Genomic DNA, 19,344 nt, shown 5'->3' on the forward strand with positions numbered 1-19,344 from the left:
GAGGATTTCTTCAGCTCAGAGCCTTACCCCGAACATTGATGAACTTGTGGAAAAGATGGGACACCACCAAGTATCACCCTCAACCTCAAACAAGTGAACATTACTGTGCAATCACATATTTAGAGTTTTTACTCAGTTCAAGTTTAAAAAGTTAAAATTTAATATTTGTTTTCACTGCATGTTACTTCTCCTTAAACAAAGTGTTGTTTTTGATTAATAGATTTTTGCACTTTATTTTTTTGTATTTCAATCCAATTATATTTTAAAAATATTTCAGTTGAGTGGATGATAGAAAATTGCTATTATTGTTTTTTCTTTGAAGTAAATTTAGCCCACTTTTGCTAAAATAGAAAATATAGTCTACTGATGGTGCCTTGAATACCGGTTTCTTTCATTTAATGTTCATGTTATGGGGATATTTATATAAAGGAAATTTGTCTTTTGTGTCTGTTGAAAATTAAAGATTACTGACAGAGCCATAAGAAAATATTGCTTTATTTATCTGATCATATTGTAATATATTTGTTAGGTTTTCAGTAGGTTCAATTAGGTTCACTAGACTATATGCGTCATTTAAAAAAATTTCAATGAACATTCGAACAGTCCGGCCCTCGTCTTGTAGCTGATTTTTTTATTTGGCCCTCCGTCCATTTGACTTTGACACCCCTGTGCTAACGTTAGCTTGCTCTGCGTGGCATATAACAACGTTACTGTTATGCTAACGTTAGCTTGCTCTGCATGGCATATATCAACGTTACTGTTATGCTAACGTTAGCTTGCTCTGCATGGCATATAACAACGTTACTGTTATGCTAACGTTAGCTCGCAAGTTACAGTACAGTAGGACCGAAGATACTGCTGGTAGAACTAGCTAACGTTACTAGCTAGCTAGCATCTTTCCTAAGGTATGTTTTGGACATTCAACCAAGCTGTATGTCTGATTTATGAATAAAACATTGTGTTTTATTGTATCTAACTATTGCACACGTAGTCGTTATACTTTGCCAATGCATCGTGGTCCCAATTTGATTATGGGAACATCTCTGTGTTGTTTTCCTGTTTATTTTCCTCTTTAAGGTGTAGCGGTGGTTCAGATAGAAGACCAGGGAAGGTACAGGAAGTGACAGCCGTGGTTCAGAAAGAAGATCAGGAAGTGACGGTACTTCCTTGTTGCCATGGCGTCTGAGCTGCAGGAGGCGATCTGCATGGCCAAGCAGGAGCGTCACAAGAACCTGTTCCTCAACTACAGGTGTGTTTTATTAAGGCACGTTACTATGTGTTAAATGTAAGTTATATGTCCTAGCCTTTATTCAACCTATTCCTCAACTACAGGTGTTTTATTAAGGCATGTTACTATGTGTTAAATGTAAGTTATATGTCCTAGCCTTCATTCAACCTGTTCCTCAACTACAGGTGTGTTTTATTAAGGCATGTTACTATGTGTTAAATGTAAGTTATATGTCCTAGCCTTCATTCAACCTGTTCCTCAACTACAGGTGTGTTTTATTAAGGCATGTTACTATGTGTTAAATGTAAGTTATATGTCCTAGCCTTCATTCAACCTGTTCCTCAACTACAGGAACCTGAACAACTTTCCGGCCGAGCTGCTGAAAGATGAAGGACTACAGTTTCTACAGAGGCTTTATATGAAGAGGAACTCTCTCACCACGCTGGTACGGACTGGTGGGGTCTCTGGTCCAGAACTCTCTCACCACGCTGGTACGGACTGGTGGGGTCTCTGGTCCAGAACTCTCACCACGCTGGTACGGACTGGTGGGGTCTCTGGTCCAGAACTCTCTCACCACGCTGGTACGGACTGGTGGGGTCTCTGGTCCAGAACTCTCTCACCACGCTGGTACGGACTGGTGGGGTCTCTGGTCCAGAACTCTCTCACCACGCTGGTACGGACTGGTGGGATCTCTGGTCCAGAACTCTCTCACCACGCTGGTACGGACTGGTGGGGTCTCTGGTCCAGAACTCTCTCACCACGCTGGTACGGACTGGTGGGGTCTCTGGTCCAGAACTCTCTCACCACGCTGGTACGGACTGGTGGGGTCTCTGGTCCAGAACTCTCTCACCACGCTGGTACGGACTGGTGGGGTCTCTGGTCCAGAACTCTCTCACCACGCTGGTACGGTCTGGTGGGGTCTCTGGTCCAGAACTCTCTCACCACGCTGGTACGGACTGGTGGGGTCTCTGGTCCAGAACTCTCTCACCACGCTGGTACGGACTGGTGGGGTCTCTGGTCCAGAACTCTCTCACCACGCTGGTACGGACTGGTGGGGTCTCTGGTCCAGAACTCTCTCACCACGCTGGTACGGACTGGTGGGGTCTCTGGTCCAGAACTCTCTCACCACGCTGGTACGGACTGGTGGGGTCTCTGGTCCAGAACTCTCTCACCACGCTGAGTACGGACTGGTGGGGTCTCTGGTCCAGAACTCTCTCACCACGCTGGTACGGACTGGTGGGGTCTCTGGTCCAGAACTCTCTCACCACGCTGGTACGGACTGGTGGGGTCTCTGGTCCAGAACTCTCTCACCACGCTGGTACGGACTGGTGGGGTCTCTGGTCCAGAACTCTCTCACCACGCTGGTACGGACTGGTGGGGTCTCTGGTCCAGAACTCTCTCACCACGCTGGTCACGGACTGGTGGGGTCTCTGGTCCAGAACTCTCTCACCACGCTGGTACGGACTGGTGGGGTCTCTGGTCCAGAACTCTCTCACCACGCTGGTACGGGCTGGTGGGGTCTCTGGTCCAGAACTCTCTCACCACGCTGGTACGGACTGGTGGGGTCTCTGGTCCAGAACTCTCTCACCACGCTGGTGGGGTCTCTGGTCCAGGCTGTTACGTAACACCTTGGACCAGTGCTTAGGTGTCTGTCCGGCATCGTTTAGATCCAGTATTTATGTGTGGTAACTCTCATTCTGTAGCCTGGCTCTTAGTGATGTCAGTTTTCTATCATTTGCATTGTGGTCTGTGTTCTAAAAAAGATGCTTTCTCTCCTTTCTGCAGCCGGATAATATAGCACAGAAGCTCCCCAACTTAATAGAGCTGTAAGTATAGAAGCTACCCAACTTAATAGAGCTGTAAGTATAGAAGCTACCCAACTTAATAGAGCTCCAAGTGTATAAAAGCATATTTTCTTACTGTAGGAAAGACATCGGGCAGGAATGCATAGGAACTGTTGGACCAGCAGTTTGCATGCGTCCACTAGATGGCACTACAGTTACAGATGCATTATATTCTGGGAAAGTAATCAACCGTTGTGGTCTTTCACATGTTTGGTACTTTTTACTTGTTGACACTTGTCAATCTTTTAAAGTGTCATTGCTCTTTGTCTCTTCAAGGTATCTGCATTCCAACAATATAACCTGTGTTCCTGAAGGTGATTTCTCAATGATCTTCAGTCATTTAGTAGAGGCTGGTACTATTACACTGAGTTACTTACATTCAACACCTTGTCAGTCCTACATAGAGCCATGACTATATGGAACTCTATTCTACATCAAGTAACTTAACTAATGGGGAACCACAACAAACCCCAGGAAGAGTAGCTGCTGCCTTGGCAACAGGAACTAATGGGGATCCATAATAAACCCCAGGAAGAGTAGCTGCTGCCTTGGCAACAGGAACTAATGGGGATCCATAATAAACCCCAGGAAGAGTAGCTGCTGCCTTGGCAACAGGAACTAATGGGGATCCATAATAAACCCCAGGAAGAGTAGCTGCTGCCTTGGCAACAGGAACTAATGGGGATCCATAATAAACCCCAGGAAGAGTAGCTGCTGCCTTGGCAACAGGAACTAATGGGGATCCATAATAAACCCCAGGTAGAGTAGCTGCTGCCTTGGCAACAGGAACTAATGGGGATCCATAATAAACCCCAGGAAGAGTAGCTGCTGCCTTGGCAACAGGAACTAATGGGGATCCATAATAAACCCCAGGAAGAGTAGCTGCTGCCTTGACAGGAACTAATGGAGATTCATAATAAACCCCAGGAAGAGTAGCTGCTGCCTTGGCATGAACTAATGGGGATCCATAATAAACCCCAGGAAGAGTAGCTGCTGCCTTGGCAGGAACTAATGGGGATCCATAATAAACCCCAGGAAGAGTAGCTGCTGCCTTGGCATGAACTAATGGGGATCCATAATAAACCCCAGGAAGAGTAGCTGCTGCCTTGGCAGGAACTAATGGGGAACCATAACAAACCCCAGGAAGAGTAGCTGCTGCCTTGGCAACAGGAACTCATGGGGATCCATAATAAACCCCAGGGAGAGTAGCTGCTGCCTTGGCAACAGGAACTCATGGGGATCCATAATAAATACACATACAGGTATTCCAACCAGTGTTGTCATTTGAAGGTTTACACAGTAAAACAAACAGTTGTATTGAAGCCAAATATCTGACTGTATAATGTTTTCTGAGTTACTGATAACTGGTTACCATTGAGGAGGTTCTATCTTATATAGTATGGTAGTGTAAACATCACCTTTTAAGATGCCTGTCCTCAGCTATAGGTAAGCTGTCCTCAGCTGTAGGTAAGCTGTCCTCAGCTATAGGTAACCTGTCCTCAGCTATAGGTAACCTGTCCTCAGCTATAGGTAACCTGTCCTCAGCTATAGGTAACCTGTCCTCAGCTATAGGTAAGCTGTCCTCAGCTATAGGTAAGCTGTCCTCAGCTGTAGGTAAGCTGTCCTCAGCTATAGGTAAGCTGTCCTCAGCTATAGGTAAGCTGTCCTCAGCTGTAGGTAAGCTGTCCTCAGCTGTAGGTAAGCTGTCCTCAGCTGTAGGTAAGCTGTCCTCAGCTGTAGGTAAGCTGTCTCAGCTGTAGGTAAGCTGTCCTCAGCTATAGGTAACCTGTCCTCAGCTATAGGTAAGCTGTCCTCAGCTATAGGTAACCTGTCTCAGCTATAGGTAACCTGTCTTGTCCTCAGCTATAGGGTAACCTGTCCTCAGCTATAGGGTAACCTGTCCTCAGCTATAGGTAACCTGTCCTGTCCTCAGCCATAGGTAACCTGTCCTGTCCTCAGCCATAGGTAACCTGTCCTGTCCTCAGCTATAGGTAACCTGTCCTGTCCTCAGCTATAGGTAACCTGTCCTCAGCTATAGGTAACCTGTCCTCAGCTATAGGTAACCTGTCCTCAGCTATAGGTAACCTGTCTTGTCCTCAGCTATAGGTAAGCTGTCCTCAGCTGTAGGTAACCTGTCCTGTCCTCAGCTATAGGTAACCTGTCCTGTCCTAAGCTATAGGGAACCTGTCCTGTCCTAAGCTATAGGGAACCTGTCCTGTCCTAAGCTATAGGGAACCTGTCCTGTCCTAAGCTATAGGGAACCTGTCCTGTCCTAAGCTATAGGGAACCTGTCCTCAGCTATAGGGAACCTGTCCTCAGCTACAGGTAACCTGTCCTCAGCTACAGGTAACCTGTCCTCAGCTACAGGTAACCTGTCCTCAGCTATAGGTAAGCTGTCCTCAGCTATAGGTAAGCTGTCCTCAGCTATAGGTAAGCTGTCCTCAGCTACAGGTAACCTGTCCTGTCCTCAGCTACAGGTAACCTGTCCTGTCCTCAGCTACAGGTAACCTGTCCTGTCCTCAGCTATAGGTAACCTGTCCTGTCCTCAGCTATAGGTAACCTGTCCTGTCCTCAGCTATAGGTAACCTGTCCTCAGCTATAGGTAACCTGTCCTCAGCTATAGATAACCTGTCCTCAGCTATAGGTAACCTGTCCTCAGATATAGGTAACCTGTCCTCAGATATAGGTAACCTGTCCTCAGCTATAGGTAACCTGTCCTCAGCTATAGGTAACCTGTCCTGTCTTCAGCTATAGGTAACCTGTCCTGTCCTCAGCTATAGGTAACCTGTCCAGGCTGCAGTCTTTAGACCTGAGTGACAACGCTCTGCAAGTCATCTGTCCGGAGATCGGCAGGCTGAGGTCCTTACGACACCTGAGACTGGCCAACAACCAGCTGAAATACCTGCCTCCAGGTAAGACTGACCAACAACCAGCTGAAATACCTGCCTCCAGGTAAGACTGACCCACAACCAGCTGAAATACCTGCCTCCAGGTAAGACTGACCAACAACCAGCTGAAATACCTGCCTCCAGGTAAGACTGACCCACAACCAGCTGAAATACCTGCCTCCAGGTAAGACTGGCCAACAACCAGCTGAAATACCTGCCTCCAGGTAAGACTGACCAACAACCAGCTGAAATACCTGCCTCCAGGTAAGACTGACCAACAACCAGCTGAAATACCTGCCTCCAGGTAAGACTGACCAACAACCAGCTGAAATACCTGCCTCCAGGTAAGACTGACCCACAACCAGCTGAAATACCTGCCTCCAGGTAAGAATGACCCACAACCAGCTGAAATACCTGCCTCCAGGTAAGACTGGCCCACAACCAGCTGAAATACCTGCCTCCAGGTAAGACTGGCCCACAACCAGCTGAAATACCTGCCTCCAGGTAAGACTGACCAACAACCAGCTGAAATACCTGCCTCCAGGTAAGACTGACCCACAACCAGCTGAAATACCTGCCTCCAGGTAAGACTGACCAACAACCAACTGAAATACCTGCCTCCAGGTAAGACTGACCAACAACCAGCTGAAATACCTGCCTCCAGGTAAGACTGGCCAACAACCAGCTGAAATACCTGCCTCCAGGTAAGACTGGCCAACAACCAGCTGAAATACCTGCCTCCAGGTAAGACTGGCCAACAACCAGCTGAAATACCTGCCTCCAGGTAAGACTGGCCAACAACCAGCTGAAATACCTGCCTCCAGGTAAGACTGACCAACAACCAGCTGAAATACCTGCCTCCAGGTAAGACTGACCAACAACCAGCTGAAATACCTGCCTCCAGGTAAGACTGGCAGACTTATTCCTCTTAGCTACTAGTATGTGACAATACAAATGTTTTGTTACATACACCTGAAAGAGTCAGTGAAGTGGTGTTTTACAGGATCAGCCATACTAATCAAGTTGTATTTTACAGGATCAGCCATACTAATCAAGTGGTGTTTTACAGGGTCAGCCATACTAATCAAGTGGTGTTTTACAGGTTCAGCCATACTAATCAAGTTGTATTTTACAGGGTCAGCCATACTAATCAAGTTGTATTTTACAGGGTCAGCCATACTAATCAAGTTGTATTTTACAGGATCAGCCATACTAATCAAGTTGTATTTACAGGGTATTTTACAGGGTCAGCCATACTAATCAAGTTGTATTTACAGGGTCAGCCATACTAATCAAGTTGTATTTACAGGATCAGCCATACTAATCAAGTGGTGTTTTACAGGATCAGCCATACTAATCAAGTGGTGTTTTACAGGATCAGCCATACTAATCAAGTGGTGTTTTACAGGATCAGCCATACTAATCAAGTTGTGTTTTACAGGGTCAGCCATACTAATCAAGTTGTATTTTACAGGGTCAGCCATACTAATCAAGTTGTATTTTACAGGATCAGCCATACTAATCAAGTTGTATTTACAGGGTCAGCCATACTAATCAAGTGGTGTTTTACAGGATCAGCCATACTAATCAAGTTGTATTTACAGGATCAGCCATACTAATCAAGTTGTATTTACAGGGTCAGCCATACTAATCAAGTGGTGTTTTACAGGATCAGCCATACTAATCAAGTTGTGTTTTACCAGGATCAGCCATACTAATCAAGTTGTATTTACAGGGTCAGCCATACTAATCAAGTTGTGTTTTACCAGGATCAGCCATACTAATCAAGTTGTGTTTTACCAGGATCAGCCATACTAATCAAGTGGTGTTTTACCAGGATCAGCCATACTAATCAAGTGGTGTTTTACAGGATCAGCCATACTAATCAAGTTGTGTTTTACCAGGATCAGCCATACTAATCAAGTGGTGTTTTACCAGGATCAGCCATACTAATCAAGTTGTATTTACAGGGTCAGCCATACTAATCAAGTGGTGTTTTACAGGGTCAGCCATACTAATCAAGTGGTGTTTTACCAGGATCAGCCATACTAATCAAGTTGTGTTTTACAGGGTCAGCCATACTAATCAAGTTGTATTTTACAGGGTCAGCCATACTAATCAAGTTGTATTTTACAGGATCAGCCATACTAATCAAGTGGTGTTTTACCAGGATCAGCCATACTAATCAAGTGGTGTTTTACCAGGAACAGCCATACTAATCAAGTTGTATTTTACCAGGATCAGCCATACTAATCAAGTGGTGTTTTACCAGGATCAGCCATACTAATCAAGTGGTGTTTTACAGGATCAGCCATACTAATCAAGTGGTGTTTTACCAGGATCAGCCATACTAATCAAGTGGTGTTTTACCAGGATCAGCCATTCTAATCAAGTGGTGTTTTACAGGATCAGCCATACTAATCAAGTGGTGTTTTACCAGGATCAGCCATACTAATCAAGTGGTGTTTTACCAGGATCAGCCATACTAATCAAGTGGTGTTTTACCAGGATCAGCCATACTAATCAAGTGGTGTTTTACCAGGATCAGCCATACTAATCAAGTGGTGTTTTACCAGGATCAGCCATACTAATCAAGTGGTGTTTTACAGGATCAGCCATACTAATCAAGTGGTGTTTTACCAGGATCAGCCATACTAATCAAGTGGTGTTTTACCAGGATCAGCCATACTAATCAAGTGGTGTTTTACCAGGATCAGCCATACTAATCAAGTGGTGTTTTACCAGGATCAGCCATACTAATCAAGTGGTGTTTTACCAGGATCAGCCATACTAATCAAGTGGTGTTTTACCAGGATCAGCCATACTAAACAAGTGGTGTTTTACCAGGATCAGCCATACTAATCAAGTTGTATTTTACAGGATCAGCCATACTAATCAAGTTGTATTTGTCACATGCGCTGAATATGACAGGTGTTGTATCACTACAATGCAGTTTAAGAAAAATACAAGTTAAGAAAATATTTACTAAATAAACAAACGTTTAAAAAAAATAGTTTGAGTAACAATAAAATAACAAGCTATAGGAGGGGGGTACCGGTACAGAGTCAATGTGGAGGCTATATACAGGGGGTACCGGTACAGAGTCAATGTGGAGGCTATATACAGGGGGTACCAGTACAGAGTCAATGTGGAGGCTATACACAGGGGGTACCAGTACAGAGTCAATGTGGAGGCTATACACAGGGGGTACCGGTACAGAGTCAATGTGGAGGCTATACACAGTATTACGGTACAGAGTCAATGTGGAGGCTATATACAGGGGGTACCAGTACAGAGTCAATGTGGAGGCTATACACAGGGGGTACCGGTACAGAGTCAATGTGGAGGCTATATACAGGGGGTACCAGTACAGAGTCAATGTGGAGGCTATACACAGGGGGTACCGGTACAGAGTCAATGTGGAGGCTATATACAGGGGGTACCTGTACAGAGTCAATATGGAGGCTATATACAGGGGGTACCGGTACAGAGTCAATGTGGAGGCTATATACAGGGGGTACCTGTACAGAGTCAATATGGAGGCTATATACAGGGTATTACGGTACAGAGTCAATGTGGAGGCTATATACAGGGTATTACGGTACAGAGTCAATGTGGAGGCTATATACAGGGGGTACCGGTACAGAGTCAATGTGGAGGCTATATACAGAGGGTACCGGTACAGAGTCAATGTGGAGGCTATATACAGGGAATACCGGGGTACAGAGTCAATGTGGAGGCTATATACAGGGGGTACCCCGGTACAGAGTCAATGTGGAGGCTATATACAGGGGGTACTGGTACAGAGTCAATGTGGAGGCTATATACAGGGGGTACCGGTACAGAGTCAATGTGGAGGCTATATACAGGGGTACGGTACAGAGTCAATGTGGAGGCTATATACAGGGGTACCGGTACAGAGTCAATGTGGAGGCTATATACAGGGGTACCGGTACAGAGTCAATGTGGAGGTTATATACAGGGGTACCGGTACAGAGTCAATGTGGAGGCTATATACAGGGGTACCGGTACAGAGTCAATGTGGAGGCTATATACAGGGGGTACCGGTACAGAGTCAATGTGGAGGCTATACACAGGGGTACCGGTACAGAGTCAATGTGGAGGCTATATACAGGGGGTACCGGCACAGAGTCAATGTGGAGGCTACACACAGGGGGTACCGGTACAGAGTCAATGTGGAGGCTATACAGGGGTACCGGTACAGAGTCAATGTGGAGGCTATATACAGGGGGTACCGGGGTACAGAGTCAATGTGGAGGCTATGTACAGGGTGTACCGGTACAGAGTCAATGTGGAGGCTACACACAGGGGTACCGGTACAGAGTCAATGTGGAGGCTACACACAGGGGGTACCGGTACAGAGTCAATGTGGAGGCTATATACAGGGGTACGGTACAGAGTCAATGTGGAGGCTACACACAGGGGGTACCGGTACAGAGTCAATGTGGAGGCTATATACAGGGGCACCGGCACAGAGTCAATGTGGAGGCTATATACAGGGGGTACCGGTGCCGAGTCAATGTGGAGGCTATATACAGGGTGTTACGGTACAGAGTCAATGTGGAGGATATATACAGGGGGTACCGGTACAGAGTCAATGTGGAGGCTATATACAGGGGTACCGGTACAGAGTCAATGTGGAGGCTATATACAGGGGGTACGGTACAGAGTCAATGTGGAGGCTATATACAGGGGGTACCGGTACAGAGTCAATGTGGAGGCTATATACAGGGGTACCGGTACAGAGTCAATGTGGAGGCTATATACAGGGGGTACCGGTACAGAGTCAATGTGGAGGATATATACAGGGGTACCGGTACAGAGTCAATGTGGAGGCTATATGCTAGGGGGTACTGGTACAGAGTCAATGTGGAGGCTATATACAGGGGTACCGGTACCGAGTCAATGTGGAGGCTATATACAGGGGTACTGGTACCGAGTCAATGTGGAGGCTATATGCAGTATTGCATTACAGAGTCATGTGGGGGTACCGGTACAGAGTCAATGTGGAGGCTATATACAGGGGGTACCGGTACAGAGTCAATGTGGAGGCTATATACAGGGGGTACCGGTACAGAGTCAATGTGGAGGCTACACACAGGGGGTACCGGTACCGAGTCAATGTGGAGGCTACACACAGGGGGTACCGGTACCGAGTCAATGTGGAGGCTATATACAGGGGGTACCGGTACAGAGTCAATGTGGAGGCTACACACAGGGGGTACCGGTACCGAGTCAATGTGGAGGCTATATACAGGGGGTACCGGTACAGAGTCAATGTGGAGGCTATACACAGGGGTACCGGTACAGAGTCAATGTGGAGGCTATATACAGGGGGCTATACCGGTACAGAGTCAATGTGGAGGCAATATACAGGGGTACTGGTACAGAGTCAATGTGGAGGCTATATACAGGGGGTACCGGTACAGAGTCAATGTGGAGGCTATATACAGGGGGTACCGGTACAGAGTCAATGTGGAGGCTATATACAGGGGGTACCGGTACAGAGTCAATGTGGAGGCTATATACAGGGGGTACCGGTACAGAGTCAATGTGGAGGCTACACACAGGGGGTACAGGGGTACTGGTACAGAGTCAATGTGGAGGCTATATACAGGGGGTACCTGGTACAGAGTCAATGTGGAGGCTATATACAGGGGGTACCGGGTACAGAGTCAATGTGGAGGCTATATACAGGGGGTACCGGTACAGAGTCAATGTGGAGGCTATATATACAGGGGGTACCGGTACAGAGTCAATGTGGAGGCTATATACAGGGTGTTACGGTACAGAGTCATGTGGAGGCTATATACAGGGGTACCGGCAGTACAGAGTCAATGTGGAGGCTATATACAGGGTGTTACGGTACAGAGTCAATGTGGAGGCTACACAGGGGGTACCGGTACAGAGTCAATGTGGAGGCTATATACAGGGGGTAGTCCAAACCGGTACAGAGTCAATGTGGAGGCTATATACAGGGGTACCGGTACAGAGTCAATGTGGAGGCTATATACAGGGGGTACCGGATGCACAGAGTCAATGTGGAGGCTATATACAGGGGTACCGGTACAGAGTCAATGTGGAGGCTATATACAGGGGGTACCGGTACAGAGTCAATGTGGAGGCTATATACAGGGGGTACCGGTACAGAGTCAATGTGGAGGCTATATACAGGGGGTACCGGTACAGAGTCAATGTGGAGGCTACACACAGGGGGTACCGGTACCGAGTCAATGTGGAGGCTATATACAGGGGGTACCGGTACAGAGTCAATGTGGAGGCTATATACAGGGGGTACCGGTACAGAGTCAATGTGGAGGCTATATACAGGGGGTACCGGTACAGAGTCAATGTGGAGGCTATATACAGGGGGTACCGGTACAGAGTCAATGTGGAGGCTATATACAGGGGTACCGGTACAGAGTCAATGTGGAGGCTATATACAGGGGGTACCGGCACAGAGTCAATGTGGAGGCTATACACAGGGGGCACCGGTACAGAGTCAATGTGGAGGCTATATACAGGGGGGTACCGGTACAGAGTCAATGTGGAGGCTATATACAGGGGGTACCGGTACAGAGTCAATGTGGAGGCTATATACAGGGGTACCGGTACAGAGTCATGTGGAGGCTATATACAGGGGGTACCGGTACAGAGTCAATGTGGAGGCTATATACAGGGTGTTACGGTACAGAGTCATTGTGGAGGCTATATACAGGGGGTACCGGTACAGAGTCAATGTGGAGGCTATATACAGGGTGTTACGGTACAGAGTCATTGTGGAGGCTACACACAGGGGGTACCGGTACAGAGTCAATGTGGAGGCTATATACAGGGGGTACCGGTACAGAGTCAATGTGGAGGCTATATACAGGGGGTACCGGTACAGAGTCAATGTGGAGGCTATATACAGGGGGTACCGGTACAGAGTCAATGTGGAGGCTATATACAGGGTGTTACGGTACAGAGTCATTGTGGAGGCTACACACAGGGGTACCGTACAGAGTCAATGTGGAGGCTATATACAGGGGGTACCGGTACAGAGTCAATGTGGAGGCTACACACAGGGGGTACCGGTACAGAGTCAATGTGGAGGCTATATACAGGGGGTACCGGTACAGAGTCAATGTGGAGGCTATATACAGGGGGTACCGGTACCGAGTCAATGTGGAGGCTATATACAGGGTGTTACGGTACAGAGTCAATGTGGAGGATATATACAGGGGGTACCGGTACAGAGTCAATGTGGAGGCTATATACAGGGGGTACCGGTACAGAGTCAATGTGGAGGCTATATACAGGGGGTACCGGTACAGAGTCAATGTGGAGGCTATATACAGGGGGTACCGGTACAGAGTCAATGTGGAGGCTATATACAGGGGGTACCGGTACAGAGTCAATGTGGAGGATATATACAGGGGGTACCGGTACAGAGTCAATGTGGAGGCTATATACAGGGGTACCGGTACAGAGTCAATGTGGAGGCTATATACAGGGGGTACGGCACAGAGTCAATGTGGAGGCTATATACAGGGGTACCGGTACAGAGTCAATGTGGAGGCTATATACAGGGGTACGGTACAGAGTCAATGTGGAGGCTATATACAGGGGGTACCGGTACAGAGTCAATGTGGAGGCTATACAGGGTGGTACCGGTACAGAGTCAATGTGGAGGCTACACACAGGGGTACCGGTACAGAGTCAATGTGGAGGCTACACACAGGGGTACCGGTACCGAGTCAATGTTGAGGCTATATACAGGGGGTACGGTACAGAGTCAATGTGGAGGCTACACACAGGGGGGGTGCAGCACAGAGTCAATGTGGAGGCTATATACAGGGGGTACCGGTACAGAGTCAATGTGGAGGCTACACACAGGGGTACCGGTACAGAGTCAATGTGGAGGCTACACACAGGGGGTACCGTACAGAGTCAATGTGGAGGCTATATACAGGGGGTACCGGTACAGAGTCAATGTGGAGGCTATATACAGGGGGTATACCGGTACAGAGTCAATGTGGAGGCTATATACAGGGGGTACCGGTACAGAGTCAATGTGGAGGCTATATACAGGGGGTACCGGTACAGAGTCAATGTGGAGGCTATATACAGGGGGTACCGGTACAGAGTCAATGTGGAGGCTATATACAGGGGTACCGGTACAGAGTCAATGTGGAGGCTATATACAGGGGTACCGGTACAGAGTCAATGTGGAGGCTATATACAGGGGGTACCGGTACAGAGTCATGTGTGGAGGCTATACACAGGGGGTACCGGTACAGAGTCAATGTGGAGGCTATATACAGGGGGTACCGCACAGAGTCAATGTGGAGGCTATATACAGGGGGGTACCGGTACAGAGTCAATGTGGAGGCTATATACAGGGGTACCGGGTACAGAGTCAATGTGGAGGCTATATACAGGGGGTACCGGTACAGAGTCATTGTGGAGGCTATATACAGGGGTACCGGTACAGAGTCAATGTGGAGGCTATATACAGGAGGTACCGGTACAGAGTCAATGTGGAGGCTATATAGAGGGGGCAACATTTACAGAGTCAATGTGGAGGCTATATACAGGGGGTACGGTACAGAGTCAATGTGGAGGCTATATACAGGGGGTACACGGTACAGAGTCAATGTGGAGGCTATATACAGGGGGTACCGGTACAGAGTCAATGTGGAGGCTACACACAGGGGGTACCGGTACCGAGTCAATGTGGAGGCTATATACAGGGGGTACCGGTACAGAGTCAATGTGGAGGCTATATACAGGGGGTACCGGTACAGAGTCAATGTGGAGGCTATATACAGGGGGTACCGGTACAGAGTCAATGTGGAGGCTATATACAGGGGGTACCGGTACAGAGTCTATGTGGAGGCTATATACAGGGTGTTACGGTACAGAGTCATTGTGGAGGCTATATACATGGGGTACCGGTACAGAGTCAATGTGGAGGCTATATACAGGGTGTTACGGTACAGAGTCATTGTGGAGGCTACACACAGGGGGTACCGGTACAGAGTCAATGTGGAGGCTATATACAGGGGGTACCGGTACAGAGTCAATGTGGAGGCTATATACAGGGGTACCGGTACAGAGTCAATGTGGAGGCTATACAGGGGTACCGCACAGAGTCAATGTGGAGGCTATATACAGGGTGTTACGGTACAGAGTCATTGTGGAGGCTACACACAGGGGGTACCGGTACAGAGTCAATGTGGAGGCTATATACAGGGGGTACCGGTACAGAGTCAATGTGGAGGCTATATACAGGGGGTACCGGTACAGAGTCAATGTGGAGGCTATATACAGGGGGGTACCGGTACAGAGTCAATGTGGAGGCTACACACAGGGGGTACCGGTACAGAGTCAATGTGGAGGCTATATACAGAGGGTACCGGTACAGAGTCAATGTGGAGGCTATATACAGGGGGTACCGGTACAGAGTCAATGTGGAGGCTACACAGGGTACCGGTACAGAGTCAATGTGGAGGCTATACACAGGGGTACCGGTACAGAGTCAATGTGGAGGCTATATACAGGGGGTACGGTACAGAGTCAATGTGGAGGCTATACACAGGGGGTACCGGTACAGAGTCAATGTGGAGGCTATATACAGGGGGTACGGTACAGAGTCATTGTGGAGGCTACACACAGGGGTACAGGGGTCGGTACAGAGTCAATGTGGAGGCTATATACAGGGGGTACCGGGTACAGAGTCAATGTGGAGGCTATATACAGGGGGTACCGGTACAGAGTCAATGTGGAGGCTATATACAGGGGTACCGGTACAGAGTCAATGTGGAGGCTATATACAGGGGTACCGGTACAGAGTCAATGTGGAGGCTATATACAGGGGGTACCGGTACAGAGTCAATGTGGAGGCTATATAGTCAATGGGGGTACCGTGTACAGAGTCAATGTGGAGGCTATATACAGGGGGTACTGGTACAGAGTCAATGTGGAGGCTATATACAGGGGGTACCGGTACAGAGTCAATGTGGAGGATATATACAGGGGGTACCGGCACAGAGTCAATGTGGAGGCTATATACAGGGGGTACCGGTACAGAGTCAATGTGGAGGCTATACAGGTACCGGTACAGAGTCAATGTGGAGGCTATATGCAGAATTGCACTGCACAGAGTCAATGTGGAGGCTATATACAGGGGTACGTACCGAGTATGGAGGATATATACAGAGTCAATGTGGAGGCTATATACAGGGGGTACCGGTACAGAGTCAATGTGGAGGCTATATACAGGGGGTGGAGGCTATAATACAGGTACAGAGTCAATGTGGAGCTATAAACAGGGGGTACCGGTACAGAGTCAATGTGGAGGCTATACAGGGGGTACGTGCAAGTCAATGTGGAGGCTATATACCAGAGTGCCGGTACAGAGTCAATATGGAGGCTAGGGGTATAGTCAAGGGGGCTACACCGGTACAGAGTCAATGTGGAGGCTATATACAGTGGTACCGGCACAGAGTCAATGTGGAGGCTACACACATATAGTCAATGTGGGGTACCGGCACAGAGTCAATGTGGAGGCTATACAGGGGTACCGGTACAGAGTCAATGTGGAGGCTATATACAGGGGGTACGGTACAGAGTCAATGTGGAGGCTATATACAGGGGGCACCGGTACAGAGTCAATGTGGAGGATATATACAGGGGCACCGGTACAGAGTCAATGTGGGCTATATACAGGGGTACCGGTACAGAGTCAATGTGGAGGCTATATACAGGGGGTACGGCACAGAGTCAATGTGAGGCTATATACAGGGGGTACCCGGTACAGAGTCAATGTGGAGGCTATATATAGTCAGGGGCACCGGTACAGAGTCAATGTGGAGGCTATATACAGGGGGCTATACCGGGCACAGAGTCAATGTGGAGGCTATATAGTCAAGGGTATTAAGGTACAGAGTCAATGTGGAGGCTATATACAGGGGTACCGGTACAGAGTCAATGTGGAGGCTACACACAGGGGGTACCGGTACAGAGTCAATGTGGAGGCTATATACAGGGGGTACCGGTACAGAGTCAATGTGGAGGCTATATACAGGGGCACCGGTACAGAGTCAATGTGGAGGCTATATACAGGGGGTACCGGTACAGAGTCAATGTGGAGGCTATATACAGGGGGTACCGGTACAGAGTCAATGTGGAGGCTACACACAGGGGGTACCGATTACAGAGTCAATGTGGAGGCTATATACAGGGGGTACCGGTACAGAGTCAATGTGGAGGCTATATACAGGGGTACCGGTACAGAGTCAATGTGGAGGCTATATACAGGGGGTACCGGTACAGAGTCAATGTGGAGGCTATATACAGGGGGTACCGGTACAGAGTCAATGTGGAGGCTATATACAGGGGGTACCGGTACAGAGTCAATGTGGAGACTATATACAGGGGGTACCGGGTACAGAGTCAATGTGGAGGCTATATACAGGGGGCACTGCACAGAGTCATGTGGAGGCTATATACAGGGGGTACCGGCACAGAGTCAATGTGGAGGCTATATACAGGGGGTACCAGTACAGAGTCAATGTGGAGGCTATATACAGGGGTAGTTACAGAGTCAATGTGGAGGCTACATACAGGGGGTACCGGTACCGAGTCAATGTGGAGGCTATACAGGGGGTACCGGTACAGAGTCAATGTGGAGGCTATATACAGGGGGCACCGGTACAGAGTCAATGTGGAGGCTAAACAGGGGGTACCGGTACAGAGTCAATGTGGAGTGCTATGGTATACAGGGGGTACCGGTACAGAGTCAATGTGGAGGCTATATACAGGGGGTACCGGTACAGAGTCAATGTGGAGGCTACACACAGGGGGTACTGTACAGAGTCAATGTGGAGGCTATATACAGGGGGTACCGGTACAGAGTCAATGTGGAGGCTATATACAGGGGTACCGGTACAGAGTCAATGTGGAGAGCTATACAGGGGGTACAGAGTCAATGGAGCTATATACAGAGTCAATGTGGAGGCTATATACAGGGGGTACCGGTACAGAGTCATGGTGGAGGCTATATACAGGGGGTACCGGTACACCAGAGTCAATGTGGAGGCTATATACAGGTAGGCTATACAGGAGTACAGAGTCAATGTGGAGGCTATATACAGAGGGTACCGGTGCGAGTCAATGTGGAGGCTATATACAGAGGGTACCGGTACAGAGTCAATGTGGAGGCTATACAGGGGGTACCAGTACAGAGTCAATGTGGAGGCTATATACAGGGGGTACCGGTACCGAGTCAATGTGGAGGCTATATACAGGGGTTACAGAGTCATTGTGGAGGCTATATACAGGGGTATATATATACACACAGAGATTGGAGCCCTGTTTGACCTCTTTTGTTTTCTCTCTCACACAGAGATTGGAGCCCTGTGTGACCTAGAGACCCTGGATGTCAGAATGTGCTGGTGCTTCTCCCAGAGCGGCTGCACCAGTGTCTGTCTCTCCAGTGTCTCACTGCTGACCGGAACAACCTGACCAGCTTCCCCAGACAGCTCTGCCAACTCCACAGCCTCAACGAGCTCAGTATGGCTGCTAACCAACTCACCTCTCTACCCCTAGGTTAGTATGGGTCAGAGGTCACCACAGCCTCAACCAACTCAGTATGGCTGCTAACCAACTCACCTCTCTACCCCTAAGTTAGAATGGGGTCAGAGTTCAACACAGCCTCAAACCAACTCAGTATGGCTGCCTCAACCAACTCACCTCTCTACCCCTAGGTTAGTATGGGGTCAGAGGTCACCACAGCCTCAACCAACTCAGTATGGCTGCTAACCAACTCACCTCTACTGCCCTAGGTTAGTATGGGGTCTGGAGTTCACCACAGCCTCAACCAGCTCAGTATGGCTGCTAACCAACTCACCTCTCTACCCCTAGGTTAGTATGGGGTCAGAGTTCACCACAGCCTCAACCAGCTTAGTATGGCTGTTAACCAACTCACCTCTCTACCCCTAGGTCAGTATGGGGTCAGAGTTCAACACAGCCTCAACCAGCTCAGTATGGCTGCTAACCAACTCACCTCTCTACCCCTAGGTTAGTATGGGGGTCAGAGTTCACCACAGCCTCAACCAGCTCAGTATGGCTGCTAACCAACTCACCTCTCTACCCCTAGGTTAGTATGGGGGTCAGAGTTCACCACAGCCTCAACCAGCTCAGTATGGCTGCTAACCAACTTACCTCTCTACCCCTAGGTTAGTATGGGGGTCAGAGTTCACCACAGCCTCAACCAGATCAGTATGGCTGTTAACCAACTCACCTCTCTACCTGTATCACCTCTATCAGAATCCTATTGGACCCTATATGATTCTCACATTCCTATTGGATGTTGTAT

At 48.3% G+C, this 19,344-nt stretch overlaps 1 pseudogene; it reads left to right on the plus strand.

Annotated features, from left to right (window-relative positions):
- Positions 1–681: 681 nt before the first annotated feature.
- Positions 682–18,575, plus strand: LOC135567045 (leucine-rich repeat-containing protein 28-like; annotated as a pseudogene).
- The last annotated feature ends 769 nt before the right edge of the window (positions 18,576–19,344 follow it).

The sequence above is a fragment of the Oncorhynchus nerka genome, unplaced genomic scaffold (assembly GCF_034236695.1).
Source record: "Oncorhynchus nerka isolate Pitt River unplaced genomic scaffold, Oner_Uvic_2.0 unplaced_scaffold_2671, whole genome shotgun sequence".
Taxonomy (NCBI): domain Eukaryota; kingdom Metazoa; phylum Chordata; class Actinopteri; order Salmoniformes; family Salmonidae; genus Oncorhynchus; species Oncorhynchus nerka.